This window comes from Anomaloglossus baeobatrachus, chromosome 5 (genome assembly GCF_048569485.1).
Source record: "Anomaloglossus baeobatrachus isolate aAnoBae1 chromosome 5, aAnoBae1.hap1, whole genome shotgun sequence".
NCBI lineage: Eukaryota > Metazoa > Chordata > Amphibia > Anura > Aromobatidae > Anomaloglossus > Anomaloglossus baeobatrachus.
The window spans coordinates 110424878-110430877 of NC_134357.1; positions in this window are offsets into that span (position 1 = coordinate 110424878).

Consider the following 6000-nt stretch of genomic DNA (forward strand, 5'->3'; position numbering starts at 1 on the left):
TTATTTTTATCTGCTAAAAAAATTATCATTTGTATTTAGTATATAATAAATATCATGATTTACCTTGAATGTCAACTGAAGACCTTATCATGACTGCAGACCCCTGCGTATCATGGGAACAAAGGTTGTGAGGTCCTGGCGGATGAGAACAGAATGAGGGAATTTGTTTGGTTCTCACCTGTCAATGGCGGTCTGAGTGAACCACTATCAATTAACTGGTCACCGGTGGGAATGGACCATAAGGCTAGGTTCACATTTCCGTTGTTTTGCATCAGTCACAATCCGTCGCCTTGAGGAATTACGGTATCCTGCAAAATATTTTGTAGGAATCCAGTTTTTCCCCATAGACTTCTATTAGTGACGGATTGCGACTGATGATGCTGAGTTGCATCCGCTGCGCCGCGGTCAGTCGTTTTCTAACTGACCGCCGGGCGGGAGGAACGCAGCCTGTAACGTTTTTTGAGCAGCGCAATCCGTAGGATTTTGCTGCGCATGCTCTCTCTGGCTCCCTGCACCCGTAACCAGGATACACATCGGGTAACCAAGCAAAGCGCTTTGGTTAGTTACCCGATATTTACAGTGGTTACGTGTGCAGGGAGCCAGCGCTAAGCGGTGTATGCTGGTATCGAAGATAAATATCGGGTAACCAAGCAAAAAGTGTTTTGCTTTTAGTTACCCGATATTTACCCTGGATACGTGTGCAAGGAGGCCGACATTTCCCCACTCTGCTCCGCCCCTTCCCACACTCCGCATGTGTACACACACACACACACACACACACACTTGTCCCCAGCCCTGCAGTCCCCGCGGCACTGACGTCCTCAGCGCCATGGCCCCGCTCGGCTCCGCCCCCGCACACAACGGAGTCCGATAATGATTTCTGTTCTTTGTCATCTGTTGTACAACGCATCAGTCACATGCGTCAAGCAACGCATGTGACTGATGCAAAACAACGGAAATGTGAACCTAGCCTTACACGTCTACCTTTTTCTATTCACACCTATGATTGCCACCAAAAACTGCAAGTTTGAACCCTGCCTTGAAGTTCTTTCTTCAGTGTATAATATACTTGTAATATGCAGTCTTTTTTTATTATTTTAAGAAGTCATCAACGGAGAAACATTAAAATCAAAAAGGTGTTCAGTATATGTGAAGCTTTTATGGCTTCTGTCTACTAACACGTTTCCTCCAATGTCTTCACCTTGTGTATGAGTTGGCATCGTCCACGTTCTGCTCCTTCCAGAAGGTGTATGCAGGTGGCTGTGATTTGGTTTTGTACCATTCTACATGAAGACGTGTGTTGATGTTAGACCGCTGATTGTTGTGTTCCGAGCACCTTTTTTAACCAATCTTTGTATTGATGGGCATTTTGTGGCACACAGGGTCTGAGGCTATTCCTAGGGTCTGTTACACTACTCTATCATTCGTGGAGGGGAGGGCGGGTGCTCAGGTACATCGACCTATTCTGGTCCATCGTTGTATACAAACTTTCCATGCACAGTGGACAACATTACATAACTTGAGCTGTACATCTATATATACTGTATACACTTTGCTTGGCATTTAGTCTGTAGCAATGGATGATTGTGTTTTGTGCTTTTTTTTTTGTGTTCATAAAAACAAATGTGGATTTGTCAAACTGATGAAAATTGTGACGTTGACAAGAACTTTTATTGTGCATCTATGGACGAGGATACGGACTTTTTACAGTTATACCTGCCTGCTCTATTAAATTTTTGTGATGTTTAAAATGAATTTATTTCTTGTCTTGAAATCTTTCTTACGGAACCACGGTGTGTGTAGATTTAATATCGCCCTGCAGTATCAGGACCACTGGCTTTATTTCATGATGCACTTATGTTGCTTTTTGCGTGACACGTTACAGGGGCTGTGGAGGAATTTATACTGGTACCCCCAAGCACACATTATCTCACTAAAGTGTATCCATCAAACCAACACATGCTGCTTACCTGGATGTTGTAAAATAAATGGTAACACTTTTTAAAACAGTCTATTTATACAGTGTGTCCACCGCCATTAACTTCAGAACGGCGGCAGCTATAGGCATAAAAGTGGTGTCTATGTATAGTAAAGTAGCCATGCGCTACACAATGAAACCACCTATATTGCCACCTGGTGGAAAACAATGGAGTTAGCATGTTTATCTCGAAAACGGAACCAGATAGATAAAAAAATGAATGACAAAGTTGCAGGGCATCATCAATTCAATACGAATCAACACCTTGCACACAGAAATGCTATGATATGAAACCCATGACCCCCCCCCCCCCCAAACATTAAAAGCTGGTCACTCATATGGCGCTCATTTAACTTTGATGCTCAAAGTGGCCACCGTCAGCTGCAATGCACATCTGGACTCTGGACAGCATACTGTATCTTGCTGCACGCTGTGCAATATGGTAGGTGACACGTTTGCACAAGCATCTGTGATACGTCATCATAGGTCCTGCAATGTCGGTGGAGGGGTCGCATACACCTGCTGTTTGATGTGACCTCACAGAAAAGTCCAATGGGGTCAGGTCAGGTGAGCGGAGGCCACTCCACGCAGTCACCATACCCAATGACTTGTAGGAAGGTCTCCATGAGGTATCGCTTCACGTCCGCAGCCTTGTGAGTTTTACACGTTCTAATCATAGCATTTTTGTATGCAAGGTGTCGATTCTCATTGAATTGATGCTCTACAACTTTGTAATTCAGTTTTTTCTCTATCTCGTTCTGTTTTCCAGATAAAAATGCTAACTTCATTGTTCTCCACCAGGTGGCGCTATAGGTGGTTTCATTGCGTAGCGCATGGCTACTTTACTATACCTAGACACCACTTCTATGCCTATAGCTGCCACCGTTCTCAAGTTAATGGCGGTGGAGAGGATATGGGTGGACACACTGTATAATTCTAGTGCACAACTGGGGGACTGTGCCAGCAACAACACTATATAAAGTACATCCTTAAAAGCAATGATCATGTGGGTTTTCTCTTAAATTTTTTTTCCTTTTTAATCAGTGCTGTCAATGCCTATAATCTATATTTGAGCCATAATTAGAAATACACCCTGCCCCCTCTTCTGTTAACCGCCCCACCCAACTTAATATGGTCATCTGTCTGAAATGTCCTCCCCCCCCCCCCCCCCCGATACCTGTAATCTGTTGTTTGACTGAAAAATTGCAGTTTTAAAGGGAATCCATCATTGGGATTTTGACACCTAATCTGAGAGCAGCATAACGAAGGGCCAGAGATCCTGAGTCCAGCGTTGTCACTTACTGGGCTGTTTACTGTAGTTTTGATAAAATCACTGTTAAATCAGCAGTAGATTATCATTAGAGGAACACTTGGTAGTCCAGCATATTCATGAGATCTATATAACTGCTATATCTGCAGAAGAGAAAACATTGATTTTATCAAAATGAGAGCAAACCGCTCAGTGACACATCGCTGGAATCAGGATCTCTATCTCTAAATTATGCTGTTCTCAGATGGGGGAGCAAAAACCTGGTGACAAATGCCCTTTACCCTGCTGTTCTGTTCACACTTATAATGTTCTGGTTATTTTTGAAAAAAAGTAAACCAAAAACAAAAAATACCAACCCATACTAAGTACCCCTCAAATGAGGAAAAGTCAAATAACCACAAGTTTCAGAACCGCATAGTGATTATAAAAAAAAAAAAAAAAAAAAAAAAAAAGTGGTGTCTAGGTATAGTAAAGTAGCTATGCGCTACGCAATGAAACCACCTATTGCGCCACCTGGTGGAAAACAAAGGAGTTGGCATTATTTCAAACGGAACGAGATAAAGAAAAAAAGTGAATTACAAAGTTGTAGGGCATCATCAATTCAATATGAATCGACACCTTGCATACAGAAATGCTATGATTAGAATGTGTAAAACTCAAGGCTGCGGACGTGAAGCGATACCTCATGGAGCCCTTCCTACATGTCATTGGGTATGGTGGCTGCGTTGAGTGGCCTCCACGCTCACCTGACCTGACCCTATTGGACTTCTTTCTGTGAGGTCACATCAAACAGCAGGTGTATGCGACCCCTCCACCAACACTGCAGGACATACGACGATGTATCACAGATGCTTGTGCAAACGTGTCACCTACCATATTGCACAACGTGCAGCAAGATACAGTATGCTGTCCAGAGTCCAGATGTGCATTGCAGCTGACAGTGGCCACTTTGAGCATCAAAGTTAAATGAGCGCCATATGGGTGACCAGCATTCAATGTTTTGGGGGTTGTCATGGGTTTCATATCATAGCATTTCTGTATGTAAGGTGTTGATTCGTATTGAATTGATGATGCCCTACAACTTTGTAATTCACTTTTTCTCTATCTCGTTCCGTTTTCGAGATAAAAATGCTAACTCCGTTGTTTTCCACCGGGTGGCGCTACAGGTGGTTTCATTGCGTAGCGCATGGCTACTTTTCTATACCTAGACACCACTTCTATGCCTTTAGCTGCCGCCGTTCTCAAATCAATGGCAGTGGACAGGATATGGGTGGACACTGTACAATAACAGTTCCCTCTTGGACGTAAAGAAAAGACTGTAGCCAGTCTGCTTTACCTAAGAGAATGGATATATGATTTCTGCTAGGGATTTTGAAAATGAGTTTTCCAAACCTGACAACCGCTATAAATATAATTTTAGTGCTCCGGTCCAGCAGGGTCCTGAAGGGCTGCGGATGGAGACCGGTCTCCTGCCAGGCATGGAGACCGCGGTGGCTCCCACTTCAAGCCAGAGCCCAGGAGGGATGGTGAAGGAGCACGGCATGTAAGGCTCCAGCCTTGGAAATCAACCTTACAACACCACCGACACAGTGGGGTGAGAAGGGACATGCCGGGGGTCCAGACGTGGACCCACAGTTCTTCAAACTCATTCCAAAAGGGAAAAAAATCATATGAGAATGCATGTGTGGATGTATGCCTCCTGAGGACACACAAAGTACTACACTAAAAAGTGTAGCTCCTCCCTCTGAGCTTATACACCCCCTGGTGAGCAGACCCAGCCAGTTTATCGCTTTGTGTTCAGGAGGCATACGCCGCTCAAATTTAGGCCCCGGCTTCGCCGGAGGCCTAGTTTCGTTTCACTGCCCCAGCATGTCACTCATGCAGAGGGACAGCGTGGCTCCTCCCGGCTTCCGTTCTGCACAGGGGAGGGACACTCCCCACTGCTGTGCGTATCTCCTCCCCTGTAGGTCTCTATGGCTGTTCTCTCAGCGTTGGTCTGCGTTCTGCATCCCTGCTGAGGTGCTGTGTTTGAGGGTCTGGGCTTCGGGATCTGGAGGGCACACAACACCGCTCTGCACAGCACAGCGGTCTGGTAAGCCACAACTGGCTCTGGTTGTGGACCTCTGATATACTCTCTGGGGTTCATTCTCTGGCAGAGCCCCCACTCCAGCAGCATGTCTCACACGAGGAGCAAGGCTCCAAAGTTTTACTCTGTATGCGCTGCCTTGGCGGTGCCACAGCCTGGAGTCTCACCCCCAGTGGTCTCTCAGGCTGCTCCTGCTCCTGTGGCTGAACCCCCGCCCTGGGTAGAATCCTTTTCTAGGTCTATCTCCCAGTCTTTTGCTGAGTCCATGGGACTTCTGTCCAGGACTTTGCTGAATATGCATCAGCCCCCCTCACAGGGTGCCTCTGCTGCTAGGGCTCTCTCAGGACCGGAGCTCACAGAGGATTCATCATCAGGCCCCAGACCCCATCCTCCTAAGAAGAGACATAGGGATCCCTCTCCCTCCTCCTCCCGCGGCTCTGATTCAAGAGCGGACTCGGAGGATGCCTTTACAGGGGGCTCGGAGGCTTACTCCATGTACCCCATTGATCTGTCCGAAAGTGACTCAGATCTTAGTGACTTGATTGCTTCTATTAATTCTGTTCTGGATCTTAATCCGCCAGTATCAGAGGAGCAACCCACTCTGGCAGAAAAGCACCAGTTTACCTCGCCTAAGAGGGCAAAGAGTGTGTTCTTTAACCACTCCAG